At 52.8% G+C, this 19,714-nt stretch overlaps 1 pseudogene; it reads right to left on the reverse strand.

The window, feature by feature from the left end:
- Positions 1-241: 241 nt before the first annotated feature.
- Positions 242-8,110, reverse strand: LOC125345187 (annotated as a pseudogene).
- Between the last annotated feature and the right edge of the window lie 11,604 nt (positions 8,111-19,714).

Genomic DNA, 19,714 nt, shown 5'->3' on the forward strand with positions numbered 1-19,714 from the left:
CTGTGAGTGATGGGAACCCCAAGGTGAAGGAGGAACATATGAGGGGGGTGGGGGTCTGGATGATTTTTCTAGCCTCTACTCGCTTGGAGGAAAGTAAAAGAGGGGGCCCATGGGGAATGAGATGGAGAATGAAGGACGAGCTAGCGGTAACTTGGGGTTCAGAGGAAGTGGGCGGGGTCAACGACAGATGGGCCAGGGGGCGCCGGAGATGGGGAGGGGGGAGAGGGGGGCGATCCAGCAGGCGTGGGAGGAAGGGAGGGTACAGCTACGACGGGCAGATGAGCTCAATCCTCCGTCGGTTCTCTCCTTCACTCATTCCATTCCTTCCTGATGGATAGGTTCCAGTCCCAGGTGAGGTGGTCCTGCTTGTCGTCGTCCGTGAAGAAGGACTTGTTGTGGTAGGTGCCCCGCGCCAGCAGGCCCTTGGGGGCCTCCTCGGGGGAGTCAGGAACTCGTACTCCTCGGGCCGAGGCCCGTAGCTGCCCACCATGAACGTGGGCCTTGTCCACTACAAGGGAAGGAAAAACCCCCCCCGTGAGGGCGAAGAGGCTAATGGAGGAGCCGGGCACCGTGGCTCCCGCCTGTCATCCCAGCTGCTCAGGAGGCTGAGATCTGAGGATCGAGGTTCAAGGCCAGCCTGGGGTAGGAAAGTCCATGAGACTCTTCTCTCCAATCCACTACTCAGAAAAAGGCTGGGAAGTGGAGCTGTGGCTCAAGTGGTAGAGCACCAGCCTTGAGCAGAGAGACACTCAGGGACAGCGTCCCAGCCCTGAGTTCAAACCCCAGGACTGGCACACACACACACACACACACACACACACACACACACACACACACACAGTGACTGTGGCAAGCCGGGGGTGATATCAGTGCCTCCATTTACCTTTCATCCCTGTGCGGTAGGTGTGTTTTGAACGTACTTCAGACCCGACACAATATCCCTGTTCACCTGCAAGTAGAAAGGACCCAGGTATTTGAGAGGAAAGCAAGTCTTCCGTTCTCCACCTGTCGCCCGCCGACCCTGCCGGTGAACCTGTCTCTGCAGAGGGGAGAACGAATGAGTCCATCCGAGCCGCCATTTTGTGCGGTGGTGAGCCAGAAACCGGGGACAGGAGATCTCTCATGTCATGGAGGGTGCGGAGGGGATGGGGGAGACGCGGATCGAGATGTATCGTCCTCACCAACTGGCAGGGTGAATTGAAACTGCCTCTGATGTTGGGGAAGGTGGCCTAGTGGTAGAGCGCTTGCCTGGCATGCAGGAAGCCCTGGGTTCGATCCCTCGGTACCACAGACACAGAAAAAGCCAGAAGTGGCGTTGTGATAGTGCGCTAGCCTTGAGCAAAAAGCTTAAGGATGGAGCCCAGGCCCTGAGTTCAAGCCCCAGGATTGGCAAAAAAGAAAAAGGGGAACCCCCTTTGTACTACTAAAGATAACCAAATAGATGTATAATAAAATATTAAGTGATAGTATAAAAAGGGGGAAGAAACCCTAAAACCCTAATATTCTTCACCCTATTTATTTCTCCTTCCTCAGAGTCCATCGCAAACTTGCTTTCCTTAGCACCACCCAGCCCCAACCCTGTCATTGTTACAGGAAAGGTTATACAAATACCAATGGGAACTATGATGTCAACAGACAGAAAACCATCACCTCTGGAGTGAGCCATGGAAGTGTGTGAAAAACAACAACACGGAGAAAGCCAGTCACGGAAAGCCGGGTCTGAGAGCCGTGGTGGCTGCCCCTGTGAACTGAGATTGGAGTCTCCAGGCAAGGCATTGGGAGATACCCAGAGTCCTCCTTTGTCGTAAATAATGCGTGCCATTCCCTTGCATCCGGTTGGTTCCCCCTGGGTGTCTGACCTGTGGTCTGGGATATTTGCTACTTTCCCCAAGACTTTCAAAGAATATCATTAAAAGCAAGAATAAAAATAGGGACAGCCCCGGCCATTACCAGTTTTTCTCCACCATGACTCATTTTACCTGAGCTGTCTGCCATTTCCTACGCTGCCCACTCTTGTCAACACACACGAAGTCGGACGTTGAGTCACGGCTGGAGGACTTGGCCGACTCTCCAGCAATATGGAGAAATGAGACGGCTCCAGGGTAACCTCCCCAACAACCATGACGCCCTTCGAGTGTCGAGCGCCATGCTCAGACCAATCTACTGGTGAGTCCTTTTGTCCCGTTGCATGGGGGTAGTAGCAGAGCAGGGAAAATTCTAGGCTGTGACTTGTGGTAAAAAGCAGGCAAAAGCAGCTAGGACAGAGATGGCTTTGTGGTAGAAAACTGGGATCAAATTGAAGCCCGATCATTTCCACCTCCCATCTCCCGGCTGGAGCGCAACGAAATACCGAAATCCATGCTGCTTCCTCTAAGCCCTAAGCGGGGTCTCGGCCCGGCTAGGAGATGAGACTAGAGGAGATACAGAAATAGGAATGGGACCCGGTGGGTGGCTCACGCCTGTCATCCCAGCTACTCCGGAAGCTGAGATCTGAGGATCGAGGTTCAAAGCCAGTGTGGGCAGGAAAGTCTGTGAGCCTCTTATCTCCAATAAACTACTCAGAAAAAAAGAAATAATAAAAGCTGGAAGTGGCAAGTGGTAGAGCACCAGCCTTGAGCACCAAGAGGCTCAGGAACAGAGAGCCTAGGCCCTGAATTCAAGCCCCAGGAGTGGCGACGAAAGAAAAGAGAAAAAAAAATAGGAAGGGGCTGGGATCATGGCTCAGGCTGTTAAGAGAATTTAAGCCCAAGTAAGACCTAAATAAAACAAATAGGTAATAGCAGCCGGGCACGATGAGGACGTGATGATAGAGTCTAGTGCTTGAACGTTGCTCCTCCGCTGAGTATTTGTTAGACACACACTCGGGATGGGCAAAAGGAAGGTGCGAATAGTTACGGCAATGGGGGGAGGGGGGAACACCTGTTAGGGGTGTGGGAGGAAGGCGGGCGGCGAGGACGGAGTCACAAATGGAGATTTTCCTGTGGCCCTTGGTGGAGAGACACCGGGAGAGGGTTGCATCGCTTTTCCATGACTTTCTAGAATGATCTAGATGCTGCTTCTCATAGTGGCTCCAAGCTGGCATGGTATTTTATGTGGGTACACACAGAGGGTCTTTCTCCTGCAGGAGAGCAGTGCCCTCCCCCCTTCTGGGATGTGATTCTGACCACCGGGGACCCCAACTTTGGAAACTGGTGGTTCATTGGAGACGAGAGTCTCATGGACTTTCCTGCCCAGGGCTGGCTTTGAACCGTGGTCCTCCGATAGCCTCCTGAGAGGCTGGGATGACAGGCGTGAGCCACCAGTGCCCGGCCTAGATTCACCTTCTAATGGGTGACATTGGCCAAGAAGCACGGGGTTGATACACGGTTCCTTCGTGCAACTACTTAAAGATAATCGCAACCTATGGATTATTTTAAAAAAAAGAGATTCACTTTCTAGAATGAGCAGGCGCAAACGCCGAAGGGTTAGGCGGGCTTCCAACCCCTTTCTGCGTAGGTTTGGGCATCAGGCCGCCCCCAGCGCCACCACACCAGGTGTTCTAGTAATAAACAAATCGGACAGGAAACCAAGGGACCCCAAGTTCAACGCCAGTGGAAGGAGTCAACACGCAGGGCTGGTTCTGCGGCCTGCCCGCGTGCGGTGCAGCCAGTCGGTCCGCTCATCTTGAATCATTTCCTGCAGCCGGGGGAGGGCAGGCCAGTGTGCAAACACAGGGGTCAAGATGGGCTCTTCCTGTGGGGCTCAGAGCCCCGGGAATGCGGCCCAACCCCCCGGGGGGAGGAGAGACAGCCAAGACAAACACACCTCCAAGTACATGTCCCTGCGGCTGCTGGTGGGGACAGAGGCCTCTCTTCTCCGCGATTTCCCCTCCTGAGCTCTTATTATTTATTTACTTACTTAGTTCCTTTTTTTTTTTTTTTTTTTGATTTGTGTTACCTGTAAGGAGTTGTGCGGGGTGGGGGGGGGCTCTACGGACCCTAACAATTGATAAGTGCAAAGCATCTTGAGTGACATCACTCCATCTCTCCCGCCCCTCCCCCTCCCCTCAAGTGAGGTGGGGAGGGGGGGCGGTTTCCATGTTCACGTACTGAATATTATCCATGCATTCATCCACCTTTCCTGGCTCCCTCCCGCCCTTAGGCCTGATGACTAGATATCAGTTTATTGCTTTTATCTATATAATTATTATACATAATATGTCATATAACATGTTAATATGACATTGATATAGACTGTATTACATATTACATAATTACATAACATGTTATAAATAATATATTATGTGATACATATTGTGCAGCATATAACGAAATATTATAGTGTATAATCATATATCATATGATTGTCTATTATAATATATACTATTATGTATGATAATAATTATCATGTAGTTATACAACGGGGCTACGGTTCTCAATTTACTTCTTAATTTTTTCTTTCTTTCTTTCTTGATCGCCTACTCTACTACTTGGATTGCAACCGCCTGGTTATTTAGCAATGACTGTTATCCCCAGCATTTATGTCTCCATTGAGCAATGAAAGCTGAGGTTCATCTGGTCTCTTCTTTCTCTCTCTCTCTCTCTTTCTCTCTCTTTCTTCCCTCTTTTCTCTCTTTCTTTTTCCTATCAATTGATTCACTTCCTTCCTTGTTCACACACACACACACACACACACACATTCACTAGATAGCTAACCTTCCCGACATTTTAGGTGAAATACTGGATGGGGACAAAAGGGGCGAATGCATAATTTCCCCTTGCGTCAACGTGTTGCAAAAGGAAGAAATGTCACCAACGGAACCGCGGACGGCGGCTGAGCGGCCGGGTTGTAGGGGTTCGGGGAGGGGCCCATGGCAGCCACCGGGCTAATGGCAGGTGGACCCGAGTCCCAGAGCTGGGGGGGGGGAGGGGAAACGCCACAGCGAGGGAGGACTTAATCCAAGCCCGGGAAGGCACTGGGTACGAGGTACTCACTTTGAAGCAAATTTTCACCCTGTACTCGATGCCTTCCTTGAGCACAAAGATCTGCTTTTTCAGCTCTTGAAGATCTCCTGTGAAAAGTGAGATTGGGGAAGCGTTTACTCTCCTCAGAAGCTGGTTCTAGAAGGAGATGAAGGAAGGTCTTGGCTGGGCCTCTCTTTATCTCAGTTCAAAGAGTGTGTGAGATTAGCACACACACACACACACACAGAGCACATGAATACATACATACACACCACATCACACACAAGATACACGGCCCGAGTTTGACCATAGTGTTATATGTACATACTTTATTTTACTATAAAGGTTAGGAGGACAAATCTTTGCTAATCACCAATAATAACTTTAAAAAATAGCCTTAACCAATGTAGATCCTACAAGATGAAGAAGAAGGTGGAGGCAGGGGTAGAGGGAAGAGATGGGTGAAGGATGGAAGGGCGGGGGGGTGGGGACCCTGGATCAAAAGGCATTGTGTTCATGGAGTTTTCTTTGTTCAATGGCAGCTCCTTTGGACAACTACTTAAATACAATACTACTACTACTACTACTGCTACTACTAATAATAGGATCAACTGAGTGACCTTTTTACCCTCTCTATGGAACATTTATTTAACACGCACCTAGGACAAGAATCTCAAGGAAGGAAAGGAAATACAGGTAAGCTAGCGAGATGGGTCAGCAGGTGATATGTTCAAGCTCTGGACATTTAAATGAATATTCTAAATACATACTCCTTTTAGTTTCGTTGTCCTGGGGCTTCGTGCGTGCTAAGTAGGTGAGCCCAAATACTCATTTTTGTTCTTACTTTCTTCTATTTGCATCTGCACGATTGTATTAATTTTCCCTAAGGACAATTGCTTAAGTGACCAATATGTATATATATACACACACACACACACATATAGAGAGAGAGACACACACACACACACACCATTTTTAGGCATTAACAAGCAGGATCTGTCCCTCAATACTGTCCCTAAGTAATCTTGTATAATGTGGCACGTGTGTGTGTGTGTGCGTGTGTGTGTGTGTGTTGCACAGTTCTGGGTCTCCGCCTTATTTCACAGATGAGCTGCTCTTATTCAGGTCAGAAACTTTCTCAGGACAGAAAACCAATTTGGATGTTTTTTAGGTTCCCCCCCCCGCCCCCAGCTAAGCAAGGGTGAGTCAGAGGCCGATGCTTTCTCTTAGGATCAGTAGAACCTTCTAGCAGCTTTCCTTCGCTTTATCTCCTCAGGCTGACAGCTGCCTCTGCTCCGGGTTACACAATTTCCTCCCTGGAGAAGAGGCCTGAGACCCGAGGGAGGGGGAGGGGGAGAGACAGAGACAGAGAGAGAGAGATTCTAGACTGCGGGGGGGGGGGCTGTGGCTGGGTGCGCGTGCACGCGTGTGCACAGGTGTGCAAGCCCCAGTGATTGCGGCTGAGCAGGAAGTGTCTCCCTCAGCCTCACGCCTCTCTCTCTCTCTCTCTCTCTCTCTCTCGGCAGAGAAAACCCATATACGGTCACAGAGCCAGGGCTTCCTCCCTGCCGGGCTCTCCTTCTAGAATCATCTTTCGCTTCTGCTTTGCTTCATTTTAATTTTATTTTTTCAATTCGACAGCATCCTCCTCATCACGATCATTTTAATCTGCCTTCCAAATCTCTCCTACCGTCTCCAAAACTCATCTTGGGACTCGCCTCGCCGTGAGTCACAAGAAGGGAGAGGGGAGGGGGTTTTCGGTTACGTTTATCCTAGGGAGAAACAGAGATGGAAGCGTGAATCATGGGTTTTTGTCTGGTTTGTCGGTTGTGGGGCTTGAACAACCAACCGGGCGCTGTCCCTGAGCTCTCTCTCGCGCAAGGCCGTCACTTCGAGCCACAGCTCCACTTCTGTGTTTCCTGGTGGTTCATTGGAGATGAAGAGTCTCAGGGACTTTCCTGCCCGGGGCTTGGCTTTGAACCGGGGTCCTCCGATCTCAGCCTCCTGAGTAGCTGGGATGACAGGCGGGAGCCACCGGCGCCCGGCTTAAGTCATGTTTAACGGCCGGCATCGTTTCGGGGAGCTGGGCGTGGCTTTTCACCCACCTCAGCTATGCTTGCGTAAGAATAGATACATTTTTTCTGTAGAGCTGAAGACGGCAGAAAGAACACAACTCCAGGGCTGGGAAGGTGGCCTAGCGGTAGAGCGCTCGCCTAGCATGCAGGAAGCCCTGGGTTCGATTCCTCAGCACCATATATATAGAAAAGGCCAGAAGTGGCGCTGTGGTTCAAGGGGTAGAGTGCTAGCCTTGAGCAAAAAGAAGCCAGGGACAGTGCTCAGGCCCTGAGTTCAAGACCAGGACTGGGGTGGGGGTGGGGGGTGGGAATTACAACTCCAGAAACCTACAGCATGCTTCGCACTCGCGTTGTGATCTCTCTTGCAGGAATAGTAAAGATTAAAAAATAATAATAAAGTGGGACTCGGCTCGGTGCTCCCCCCCCTCTGCGGGGCCCCCCACTTACCAGTCAGATCCATGGTGATGGGGCCCGGCGCGCTGTCACACACCAGGCTGAGCTGGGTCACGATCACGTTCGGCACCGTGGGGTCTGCGGGATTCAAGGAGAATGTGAGCACCAGAGAGAGAGACACGCACACGTGTGTCCAGCTGGACTCGGAGGTCCTCCTGGAGCCCAGCCTGGCTGTGCCCCACCACAGGCCAGTGACACCCCAGATTCCACAGTCTCACCCCACATCCACGCAGCGGCTGCACCGCGGTTACGTGCACCTGCGGGCCTTGTCCCATCCCCAGTGCCAGGGAAGGAGAGAGAGAGAGAGAGAGAGAGAGGAGAAGGGAAGAGAAGAGGGTGACAGTGGACAGATGGGAAGAGGAGAGGAGAAGGAAGACAAGATGGCGGCAATGGGCAGAGGGGAGAGGGAGGGAGAGGAGGGGAAGATGGCAGCCGGGGCGGGCTTGGACCCCCACCTGCGACCAGGGGCGGGTCCCCCAGCAGGGTCTTCTTGTACTTGGTGAGGCTCTCGTCGTCCTTGTCCATCTCCTGCAGCTCCTTCAGGGACTTCTGGGGCGGGGGCTTGTAGTTGAGGCTTGCTGTCCAGCTCATCGTCGCCCTCCTCCAGCTGTGGCTCCGGATCCTTCTCCGTCATCTCGAGCTACGAGAGACAGATGTGCAGGGGATGGGGGGGGTCATCTCCTTGGATGGGAACAGCGACCTCTGCGGTCATCAGACATCTCCCTGTAGCTCAACCTCCTCGGACTTCGTGACAGCAGAATGCCACCCACGCCTGGTTCACGCGTGTCATCCCAGCACGAGGCTGAGACGTGAGGATCATCGGTTCGAAGCCAGCCCCGGGCAGGAAAGTCTCTGAGACTCTTCTCTCCTATAAACCACCAGGAAACCGGAAGTGGAGCTGTGGCTCACAGCGCTAGGGCGCCAGCCTTGAGTGAAAGAGCTCAGGGACGGCACCTGGGACCTCAAGTTCAAACCCCATGGCCAACAACAACGAGAAGAATCCATCACAGTACTTTCTCCAACCAGCCTGGGTTTCTCCTCACAAGCCACGAGTGCCTCCGAGTCATCGAATGAAACTTGCAAGACAGACAGACAGACAGACGGCAACGTGTCAGCCAGACACCAGAGAGAGACAACACGGCACACACACAATCCCAAACCATGGGTGAACAGTCGCCCATCAGCAGTGGTTACAGAAACAACCGCCTGGCCTGGCCTGGCATTTGCACAACCCCAGCGGAGGTGCTGTCTACAGACAGCGAAAGAGAATGGAGAACGGTGCCAAGCCAGAGACACAGGAGTCCCAGCTCTGGCTAATTTCCCACCAATGGATTCATTAGGTTCTCCGTCTCGAGACCTTCTGACACGCCACAAAGCGGCAACGGATTCAATTCCTCTAAATAAAATGATAAATACCATTTTTCTTTGGTAGGTGCCAGTCCTCGGACTTGAACTTACAACCCAGAAGCTGTCCCTGTCTGAGTTTTGGTGTTTTTTTTTTTTTTTTTTCTTCTCAAGATGAGAGCTCTACCCCTTGAGCCACAGCTCCACTTCTGGCTTTTGTTTTGGGGGTGGTTAATTGGCGTGAAGACACTAATCGTGGGGGGCTGGCCTTGAACCTCGATCCTCAGATCTCAGCCTCCCTGAGGAGACAGGATTGCAAGCGTGAGCCACCGGTACCCGGCTACCAGTTTAACAGTCTTCCCTCTTTCCCTCATGAGATACTCCAGCTTTCTAGGGTTCTATACTCTAAGGCCCCTTGTGGATGGGCCTGGGGCATGTTGTTTTGTTATTATTATTATTATTTTGTCTGAGACTGGGACTCAAACTCAAATCTGACGTTTCTGCGCAATGCCTGGCGCTCTACCACCCGAACCTTGCCCCCATCCCCTAGTATTATTTTTAACCATCACCTGCATCTCCATGTCTTGTGTTCACACAGGGAAGGACAACCTGGTCAAAGTACCCACAGGTTCAAGACCCAGGGCTTGCAGAGAGCTTTCCATCACTCAAGTGCATGGTAAAGGACACACCACACACACACACACACACACACACACACACACACACACACACACCCCAAACCCCAAACTCTACCACCCACCCAGAGAGTTCAGAGAATGTCCTCTTCGCTGGGGACTTCCTACCCCAGGGCTGGTAGCAACCCGAGTTAGGAAGGTATTTGTGCAAGAGATTCTTTTCCTGGTTTTTCAATGCCTGTGGGCGAAACCTGCATTCGTCCAAAGTGACCCATCTCCAAGGGAATACCCATCCCCTCCCCTCTCCAAGCTAGAAAGTTTCCCAAGAGTCAAGTCGGTTCTGTTCAAAATCATCTGTAAGTTGGTTTTTTGTTGTTTTTTTTTAATTTTTGGTCAGTTGTGGGACTTGAACTCAGGGCCCGAGCGCTGTCCCTGAGTTCTTTGGCGTAAGGCTAGCGCTCTATCACTTTGAGGGACAGCTCCACTTCTGGTTTTCTGGTGGATCATGGGCGATCAGAGTCTCACGGACTTTCCGGCCCCGACTGACTTTGAACCGCGATCCTCAGATCTCAGCCTCCAGAGTAGCTGGAAGGACAGGTGTGCGGCTGCCCGGCTCATTTGTGGTTTTGGAGTTTCAATGTGGCAATCATCAACCATGGAGAGGGGAAGGGAAAGACTGGAAATGATGCCCAGAGCAATTTCCACAGGAGAGGAGCAGAGGAAGGAAAGATGAAAAAGAAGGTTTGCCTCTGTACATCAGAGGTAAATCATATTTCACCCGGTCTGAAAGCAACCTGTCAGGGCTCCATTTCTCTTCCAGAGCCCGGAGCAAACTGGGTGGTCCCTGTTGCTAGGGCAACCGTGGCCTCAGCCTCAGAGGACTTCACTGAAGCAGCGCACCCTAGTCGCTAGGGCATGGTGGGGAAAACAGAATGAGTCAGCCAGCTCCAACCCCCAAAAGGCCAGCAGGGGAAAATGACGGAACCTTCTGGAAAAATCTAAAGAGACCAGGGGTGTTGTGGGTCGATGAAGGTGCAGATGATACTGACCCACGGTGGTGGGGGGTGGGGGGGTGGGGAGGCTCTCCTCCCTGAATAGAATAAAGAATCAAGCCAGAGGTCACACCACAGACTGCAGGCCACAAGGCCGGGCCGGGGCGCTCTACTACCTGAGCCACAGCTCGGCTTCCAGCTTTGTGGTGGTTCAGTGGAGATGAGAGTCTCATAGACTTTCCTGCCCAGGCTGGCTTTGAACCGCGATCCTCAGATGTCAGCCTCCTAAGTAGCTGGGATGACAGCTCCCCAGCCATCCTGGAAATCTAATTAGGAGTTCAGCAGCTACACACACCCCAGTTGGCTTCCATGGCAGCTGTGGGGAAGGTTTCTGTGCAACTCCGACCTGGGTTTTGGGGTGCTGTAGGCGTTGCTCAAACGCCCTGGGTCCCCATTTCGGGCTCTGCCAAGTGAAATTGTGGTGGGGCCAGATTCCTGCCCCCCCCCCCCCAGCTGAGAGAACCTTGTGAAACTAGAGAAGAGGAACTGAAGATGGGGGTGGCGGGAGCCCCGCCCCTCAGCAGAGAACACTCCGGGTTGTTTCATTTTTTTTCCCTCATATTCCTCAGCCCTGCACCCATGGTTTCACCAAGAGCCGGGCCACCTTCCTTGTGGGTGAGTGAGGGGGGCTCGGTTATCCGCGCAGGAAAGTGACCCCCGAGGCAGAGATGGCCAGACCACAGGGCCTCCTGGCTCCATCACCCCTGGTCCCGGCTCCATCACCCATCACCCCCACCGCCTGCTCCCTCTCCAGCCACCTGCATTTCTTGCGGCTCTGGCTCCATCTTCTGCACTTCCTGCTGCTCTGAACCCATCATCCACCATCCACACTTCCTTCCCTTCCTGGCTCTGGTCATCCACACTTCCTGCTCCTCTGGCTCCATCACTTGCACTTCCTGCTGCCTGAGCTCCATCACACACACTTCTTGCTGCCCCACCCCACTCTCCACATCCATCATGGCTCCGTCTGGCTCCAGCATCCGCACTCCCTGGTGTCCCGAACCCCACCATCCACACTTCCTGCTCCACTGGCTCTATCACCCACACTTCCTGCTGTCCTGACCTCCATCACCTGCACTCCCTGCTCCATTGGCTCTACCATCCCCACTTCTTACTGTCTTGACCACCCCCCAGTCATCCGCACTTCCTGCTGTCCTGACCTCCATCACTTGCACTTCCTGCTCCATTGGCTCTATCACCCACACTTCCTGCTGCCCTGACCTCCATCATCTGCACTCCCTACTCCATTGGCTCTGTCATCCGCACTTCCTACTGTGGTGACCCCACCAGTCATCCGCACCTCCTGCTGACCCAGCTCCAGCATCCACACTCCCTGCTGTCCTGACCCCCCCAGTCATCCTCACTTCCTGCTCCATTGGCTCTATCACCCACACTCCCTGCTGTCCTGACCTCCATCACCTGCACTCCCTGCTCCATTGGCTCTATCATCCCCACTTCTTACTGTCTTGACCCCCCCAGTCATCCGCACTTCCTGCTGTCCTGACCTCCATCACCTGCACTCCCTGCTCCAATGGCTCTATCACCCGCACTTCCTGCTGTCGTGACCCCCGCCCCCAGTCATCCGCACTTCCTGCTCCATTGGCTCTATCATCCCCACTTCTTACTGTCTTGACCCCCCCCAGTCATCCGTACTTCCTGCTGTCCTGACCTGTCCTGACCTCCATCACCTGCACTTCCTGCTCCAATGGCTCTATCACCCGCACTTCCTGCTGTCGTGACCCCCGCCCCCAGTCATCCGCACTTCCTGCTCCATTGGCTCTATCATCCGCACTTCTTACTGTCTTGACCCCCCCCAGTCACCCGCACTTCCTGCCGTCCTGACCTCCATCACCTGCACGTCCTGCTCCATTGGCTCTATCATCCACACTTCCTACTGCCGTGACCCCCCACCCCCAGTCACCCGCACTTCCGGCTGCCCTGGCTCCAGCACCCGCACTTCCCACTGCCCGGAAGGCTCCGGGGGATGGCTGCTCACGCCACGCTCGCCTCCTCCCAGGCTGCCCAGCCCAGCCCAGCGACCCTGCGACGCCGCCGCGGGCCCCACGCCCAGCCGTGGGAGCTCAGGCTCCACTCACCTATCTGCCCGTGGAATCAACGTGCTGCGCGCGCAGCCCGCGCGGAACCTGGCTCAGACCCGCGCGTGCGCACTGCGAAGGAACCGGGCCTCGGGGGCCTCGTGGCTGGACCCGCATGCGCACTGCAGGGAAAGCCTGGCGCACCCGCATGCGCACTGAAAGGAGGCCTGGCGCACCCGCATGCGCACTGCAGGGAAGCCTGGCGCACCCGCATGCGCACTGAAAGGAGGCCTGGCGCACCCGCATGCGCACTGCAGGGAGGCCTGGCGCACCCGCATGCGCACTGCAGGGAAAGCCTGGCGCACCCGCATGCGCACTGCAGGCAGGCCTGGCGCACCCGCATGCGCACTGCAGGCAGGCCTGGTGTGCAGCCTCAGAGACCCCCCACAAATAAGCAAATACACAGAAAACGAATAAAAGTAAATCAGAAGAGAGGAAAACACTTTTAAGGTGCTATCTCAAGCAGACTTCCGCACCTGGGATAATGGGAAGGCTTCACTGGGCCCACTCAGAGTCTTCTAGAACCTGTCTTTTTCACCCAAGTACTCAGCTCTCTTCCCATTTGCTTTCAGTTTTCACTGAGGCAGGCGATGATGATTCTTGTTATTATTATTATTATTATTATTATTATTATTTGGGAAAAAAACAGTGAGCAGCTATTTTATTTTCTCTTTTGCCCACCCCACCACAGGAAGTGGGCACACCCTTGTTGCTGTTGTTGTTAAGGTGGACACTGTGTCACCCGTGCTTAAATCACAGTGCATCCGCCATGCTCTCTCTCTCTCTCTCTCTCTCTCTCTCTCTCCTCTCTCTGATAGTTCATCTTGCCACCAGCCAGCGAGGGTGACACCCTGCAGTTCTCTTAGCCAATTCTTTCATGGGAATGGGTTGGCCTTTTGACAGACCTGACAGCTCTGAACCATGTACTCTCTCTCTCTCTCTCTCTCTCTCTCTCTCTCTCTCTCTCTCTCTCTCTCTCTCTCTCTCTCTCTGTCTTCAGCCCGCTTCAAAACAGGAAACCACACCTCTGCACCCCCAGCACACACCGCCACGGGCAGAGGTGTTCCACAATTCCATGTAGGTCTTGAGTCTCTCTCTGTGCCTCAGTTTGACCACATGGGAGCTCCAATCTTGCAGGGAAGCCCCACCAGGCCCAACCCCAGCACACATCTTTGCTTCAGACCTCTCTCTCTCTCTCTCTCTCTCTCTCTCTCTCTCTCTCTCTCTCTTTCACAGAGGCCTGAATCACAACACTTCTCCCTTCCCTCCTCCCCAGATCAACGCTGCCATTCTCTGCCCAGCTTGCCCTTCCTTGCACAAGCATTCTAGCACCTTCTTTAGCCCTTCATCTTTAGGTCCAGCTGACAGAAGACTTGTTCCTCCAGCTCCCGGGAGGGTCATAGCCTAGGGCTGATTTTTTTTTCCCCTCCTCCTTCTTCTTCTTCTTCTTCTTTTTTTTTTTTTTTTTTTTGCCTACTGTATAAGTCTCCCTTCCCCGGCTCCTTACACCCGGGCCCCCCACAATTGGACTCACATTCGCTGCTATTTCTCTTGTGTCTGCACCTCCTCTGCTCTCCGCCTCTCAGCTCCGACTCCTGAGAACTGGCAGTTAGAACAGGAAGGAAGTGTGTGAGGGGGGTGAAAAAAAAAATGTCTTCAACCCCGTCAAAGAGGAAACACGGGGCTATCTGAGATCCAGTTCCTGTACACGGCCTATCTTGCCATCAGTCAACTCTGAGCCACATTCCTGCCAGTGAATGGCCATGCGGAGCACGGAAAGGCGGACGATGGAAGGAGCCTAGCACGGTGCCTGCCATAAAAGGCAGCGCGGTATGTCTAACAACATCACCGGTGCTGCCGACACCACAGACACAAGTCACTCCCCCGGGCTGAGCCGCCCCATTTCACTGGCCACTTCTGTCTCTAGGGGGGGTCGCTGCCCGCATGGCTGCCAGCCAGCTCGGCTGGACTCGAACTCGTGCCCCGATGAGAGATGGTTGGCTGTTTCATTGGTTATCGTTCCAAGCTGTGGCTTTATCAATCAAGGGTCGTTTATGCTTGTTGTTGTTGGTTTCTAAATTTTAATTGCGAGGATAAAGGTGATGGACAGAGGGGTGACAGTTCCCTAAGTCAGGTCATGAGTGCATTTCTTTTTGCACCGTGTCCCCCCTTCCCTCTCTCTTTCTCTCTCTCTTCCCCTCCCATCCTCACCCCCCAGGTTGTCGAGTTCATTTTCCACATCGTGTCCAGTGAGGACCACGGCTGCCTTTGTTCACCCTGTGTCCCCCCATTTCTGTGCCTCCACCTCCCCCTCAAGACAGAGAAAGCAACAAATAAGACAAAGAGAAAAACAAAAGCAGCAAAAAATGGGGGTGGGGTGGAACCCCACGAAACGCTCGTTTCCGTTTTGTGGAGTTCATTCAATCCATACGATTGTATAAAGTCAGAGGTGCGTAAGCATGGTACCTTTGTGTTCCTCTCCTAAGAATATTGTGATTGTTGTTGTTGTTTCCCTCAGGTTAAACCAACAGACGAAGCTCGAACCCCACTGCGGTTGAAACCTAAGTGTCCCACAGTCAAAGCCAGCTTTGTGAGTTCACGGTCTTCTAAACGGCGCTCGCGATTTTTCCGCCCCACGTGGGAGAACATGGCTCGCAAGGTGGTTTTCTCCGTGGGGGCAAATGGCGTCCTTTGAGCGAGTGGAGTTTTCTAGCAGGCAGGTCTGACTCATCCCACGCGTCAGTCCCGGGGCTGTGGTCGGCGGAGATCTTCATCTCCACGCACAGCCCGTGTTTGGGGGGCCGTGTCAGTGAGCTTAGAACCCGGGATTCCTGCAAGGCTGCTTCCAAGACGCTGCCGAGCTCTCGCTTCGCCTGCCGGCGTTCTGGTGACTTCTGCGGAAAATATCCCATCTGTCGCTAAATGCAACCCAGATGGGAAAGTGAGAAAATCAATGAACCTCGACAGAGAACACCAAAAGGAAAACAGTGGTCGGACATGGTAACGCACGCCTGTAATCCCAGCCCCGGGCACGAGGAACACAGATTTGAAACGAATCCCCCCCTCCCCTCCCCTCACTTAAAAAAAAACCCCAAATCGCTGAGCAATTTGTGGCTGAAATCAGGAAGATCTTTTCCAAGTCAACTTGGGCAGAAAAATCTGCGAGACTGGTCTGGAGGCATGGTTCAAGCGGTAGAGCACCTGCCAAGAAAGAAAAATTGACCAAAAAAAAACCACAAAAACAACTGCACATGAAAATCAGTATAAATCACTATTAAAAAAAATCCCAAACAGTTTCATTATTCTATGCATTTCAACATAATTACCAAAGAGATAGGCCTGGAAACAAAGTTATGTAATTTTATGTTGAATCAAAGCAGATTATGATTTACACAGAAGGTAGGATGTCTTAAGAGAGTCATATTTGCCATGTGTCTCTTTCTCCAAGGTACTGTTCTCTAAACAATGGTGGTCGCATTCAAACATCCCGACGGGCCCAATATTCCATGTACGTTATGTAAAAACCGAACGATGAAACTTTGACGGGGCTCCTGGGAATGGGAGTGGAGGTAGGGGAAGAAGAATTGAAGAAAAGAAAAATGGACCAAGATGCCTTGTCCTCGTGACCCTAACTGGTGGAATTGCGACCTCTTTGCACAGCTACTTAATTCATTAAAAACAATGGTTATGAATCTCTGCTCTTCTGCAAACTCAAGATGGTAGCAAGGAGATGGAAAATTAAAAAAAAAAAACACACACACGTGTGCAGAATGCATGGATCAGAAAAAGAAGGGCTTGGTGATCGGAGACGCTAGGTTCATGGATTGCTTGTCAGTGTCCATTTCTCCTGTTGTATTCTCAGTGCTTGTCTTTTCATTTTTCTTTTGTTTTGTTTTGTGTTTTTTTTTTTGGTCACAGACCAGGGCTTGAACTTGCTTTCTGATATTTACTTTTGCCCATGGGCTGGCACGCTTAGGAAAAGGCCCCCCTGAAATATATGTAGAAAAAAAGTATGAGTCTCGCTGACTTTCCTACCCGGGCTGGCTTTGAACTGTGATCCTCAGATCTCAGCCTCCTGAATAGCTGGTATGATGGGTGTGCCCAGCCAGAATACATTTCTTAAGAAACTTGGTTAATGCAATAATAATAATAATAATAATATTTCCAGAGACAAACCCCATCTTCTAGCTTGCTACAGTATTTGTTGCTTGGGAAATGGCTCTAATTTTGGTAAAGGACCTTGCATCTAAGCCGCCCTTAAGCTGGTTGGCTGTTTGTGTAATCTGCTTGGGGCTTCAGGTTAAGAGTCTTTGCCCGGCTCAGGGGGTTAAATTCATGTCCTTTCTCTGTAATCTTGGCAGCTTGCAATCCCTCTGACAAGTGGTACTTCGGGGGGGTGGGGGTTAACCCTGTCATCACAGGGTGAGCATAGAAATGACCGGAAAGGTGCCTCTGGCTCTCGTGTCTGCTTGACTGCAGCCCAGGGAAAGGTAACAAGTTGTCTGGAAGCAATCACTCCATTGCCCTGTGATAAATTTACCCCCAGATTTGCCCTCACGCCTGACGCCTGAGATCCGATGTCTCCCACGGCGTACACACAACAGTGTCCAGGGAGGAATACTATGCAGCCCTCAACATCACTATCCGCAGGGTCGAGGTTCCCCGCAGAGCTCAGGACGATCCATCTCACTCTCAACTCTCCAGTTATCCAGACAGACTCCCGGGAGAATTAGGCCTCTGCGTGTGTGATGTGCGTGTGCATGTGTGTGTGTGATTGCACAACAGTTGTGTGTGATTGCACAACAGTTGTGTGTCTGTCATAAGGGGGAGGAATTGGGGTGGGGGGGTGGTAGCAAGGACTCAGACAGTACTAGAGGAGCACAGAATGTCGGATCACAAACGGAAGAACAAGACTCCTTCGCTGTTCGTGAACTCGGCGTTTCTTTATGGACCACAGAGGACCCGGCCCGGGGTTCTATGAGGGCATCCAGCAATCAGAAAGAAAGCCCCTAAGCCGGCTCCTCGTGGCCTCCTCTTACCCCGTCTTCCTCTCGCTCCTGAGCCTGTGGGATTACAGGAAGATAAAATCCGGGGGTGCAAGCCTTGGGGCTGACCCAGGGGGAGGCAAGTGGCTCGTGTGCTAGAAACTCCCTGAGCAGTTCCCAACTTGCACGGTGAGTTTGGGCAGGACACTATCCCAAGGGAAGCCAGAAAGGGTGGGCCAGGCAGGGAGGGGTACACAGAGAACTGGAAGAACATTCTGGAACGTGTCAGGCCTGGCCTGGGGATGGGAGACGGGCGAGGAGATGAAGGAACCTCTCTCTCTCTCTCTTCCAAACCAAGCCGGGGAGCGGGCAGGCTCTTTCCAAGGTCACTGGGAAACCTGATTAGTGAATTTGTTCAGGTGCAACTTCAGGGGGGGCCCCTCTCTTCTGGGAAGGCCGGGTGGCCGGGGGGGGGGGGTGGGGGGCGGGAGGGGACTGGGAACCAGCTGACCGCAGGGCAAAGCGTGCTTTGTGCCCCGGAGGAGAGGAAAGCACGGATGGGAAGGGAAGGTTTGGAGAAGGTGTGACCTTGGGGCAGCAAGGTCATTTCACCACTGTGTGCTTCTGAGGTGACCCGTGTTTGCTTGGGGGCCATGTTTGATGGCAGGGCGTGGGTTGGTTTGTTTATTTGGGGGATGACTTGGCTCTCAACGTCGCTTTGATTCTCTCTGCCCCAGAGAGACCCCGGGCGTCATTCCATCAGAAGAAAGAAAGAAAGAAAAAAAAATACCAATGCTTCTGGCTCCCGCTACCTCCTTTCTCTGTCCACCCCCAAATGGCGTTGCCCTCGCCGCCTGCCTCGCTCCTTCATGGGAAGCGTGGTTCAGGCGGTGGAGCGCCAGCCAAGGAGCAAAAGCATCCCATAGCAGACTCAGGAAAAAAATAAAGTCAAGTGAAATCTTAGCCGGAAGAAGGCAGCTGGGGGGAGAGGGAGGGGGGAGGAGATGCATGGGAAAGCCAGTTCTGAAACTTCCCTTCAGGTAGGACGTGGACTTAAACCCTGCTGCCGTGGGGCTCGGGAGACTTGAACCCCAGTCCCCCCATAGGAAATGGTGTCTTCTCACTGTGCCTCAGTGGTCCTCAAACATCGCATCGGCCACAGGGGAAAAATCTTTGGCAGCCCACAGGAATAGAGGGACGGGACACCGTTTGGAACAAACACCGTGGGATTCTCTCTGTGGGCTGAAATCAAGTCAGACACCGAGTCCGGCATCCTGAGCTGTATGGAGTCGTTTTTTTTGCCGTGGCTGTTGTTTTTGGTCCGCGGTAGGACTTGAACTCAGGGCCTGGGCGCTGTCCCTGAGCTTCTTCCACTCAAGGCTGGTGCTCTACCACTTTGAGCCACAGCGCCACTTCCGGTTTTTAGGTGCTTTACTGACGATAAGAGTCTCAAGGACTTTCCTGCCCCGGGCTGGATTTGAACCCAGATCCTCAGGTCTCAGCCTCCTGAGTAGCTGGGATGACAGGCGTGAGCCACCATGCCCTGGGTTAACACTTGATGTTTTTCTTTTCGACATCCGGCCGTGCACAAGCGATCGGGCTCTGTAACAGGAAGAAGTGGGTGCTTCTGGTGTCTTACTCCTCTGGCAGAATTGAGGAGTCTGAACATTGGACCCGAAACACCCTGGCTTGCCCCACCGTGAGGCAGAGCCAGACGTGTCTCCCGTGGCTGCACAACCCCGGGGCGTATGGCTGTCTGGGGCTGCTTTCCCTCCGATCCAACACCTCCAAGCCACCCCAGGGGTCAGGGGGCAGAGGCGCCAGCCATATTTGTTGACAAGGCTGGGAAAGGCCCATCAAAAGAGCTGCGTTCCGTGTTCCGGAGAGCTGGCGACGTCTTCCCGTGGCAAAGCTCGGCCAAGCGTCTCCGTGGGACCGAGAGGAACGGTCACCAGACCAGGATCCCATGACCCAAGGTGGGACCATAGTCACAGGATGAGTGACTGGAGGTCTTCAAGCATCCAGAAAGTTCCTGAGACTCACAGCTCCAGTGAACCATTGAAAAGCTGGAATCAGAGCTCCAGTGGCCTTAAGCCCAAGGCCAGGGACAGTGCCCAGGGACCTGAGTTCA

The sequence above is a fragment of the Perognathus longimembris genome, unplaced genomic scaffold, assembly GCF_023159225.1.
Source record: "Perognathus longimembris pacificus isolate PPM17 unplaced genomic scaffold, ASM2315922v1 HiC_scaffold_5383, whole genome shotgun sequence".
Lineage (NCBI taxonomy): Eukaryota > Metazoa > Chordata > Mammalia > Rodentia > Heteromyidae > Perognathus > Perognathus longimembris.